Genomic DNA, 1,196 nt, shown 5'->3' on the forward strand with positions numbered 1-1,196 from the left:
TTCAGTGGCAAAACGGGTCACAATAGAAGGCCAAAGGAATTGCTTCAGAGTTTTGTCTTGTGGATTTGACAGCTGAAAAGTTAGTTTGTTTTGTGATTCCCAAGATATTAATGCCACTATTGGGTTCAGAGCACAACTTAATTACATCTGATAATGTTATCCACAGCAAGGATTATTTGCACAGGGTTCTGAGGATACTGCTTTAAGTGAGGGTTTGAGCATCTTTCAATCTTGACTAGCTTCTTTCCTTGTCATTTGTAGAAACAGTCAGGAGATCTGTAGCCCTTGTAGAAGAGGGAGGGGTGAGCGTTTGGTTGTGGTCGTGCTTATCCCGAGTGTCATGAAGCCACATGTGGTGGCAGGCTGCCTGGGCAGCTCTGCTAGTCTTCATTCAAGTTACTGCATCAAGCAAATCTGGCTCTACCCAGACTTAAACAAAATAGAAAAGTTCTTGAAGCTTTCAGGTGCTTTCCTGCAGGAAAAGGGCATGTCTGCGCGCTATGGGAGATGGGGTGGGATGTGTGCAGAGAACCTCTGGGTTCTTGGAAAGATTTATTAATTGTGATAATTTCCAGGAATTATTTTATTTTCTGCAGAAATTACTGATAGCTCCAAAGGCAGTTGGTAAGAAGAAGAAAAAAAAAATCTTCTGCATTTTATTCTTGCAGAATTGGGCTAGTTATCAGGGAAACTTAATTTACTTGAGCTCCCCTACTCCCTCCTCTATTTAAAAAAAAAAATTATTTTGTGGCAAAAGCTGGACCCAGGAACTCCTGAACCTGCTCCGTCACTAATCCTCTTGGGTATTGGGCCAGATCACTTTTCTCTCTGTACCTCAATTTCCCTGCAAATGAGGGATAATGATAGTTGCCCTAGCTCCTGAGGCCAGGGCAGAGCTTTAATGCATCTATCAAGCGCTGCAAGATGGCTGCAAGTACAGCTGGGTACCAGCCAGGCACTACTGCTCTTGCAGGTCTGGAGCAGCCGCTCTCTTCTGCGTGTGCTTACTCAGGTTGGGTGACTCAGTCAAATAGTGTTGTTTCCTCTTCTCTTGCCAGTGCCTGCATTTGTCTCCTTAGGCACTTGCTCGCTGTCCTTGGCTTGCGGCGAATTCATCATTTATTATTATTTTTGGAGCCTGCCCTGATGGAACGTGAGGGTTTCAGACTGAGGGTGTCCAGGCTGGCTGGGGGTGC

This window comes from Pygoscelis adeliae, unplaced genomic scaffold (genome assembly GCF_000699105.1).
Source record: "Pygoscelis adeliae isolate BGI_AS28 unplaced genomic scaffold, ASM69910v1 Scaffold93, whole genome shotgun sequence".
Lineage (NCBI taxonomy): Eukaryota > Metazoa > Chordata > Aves > Sphenisciformes > Spheniscidae > Pygoscelis > Pygoscelis adeliae.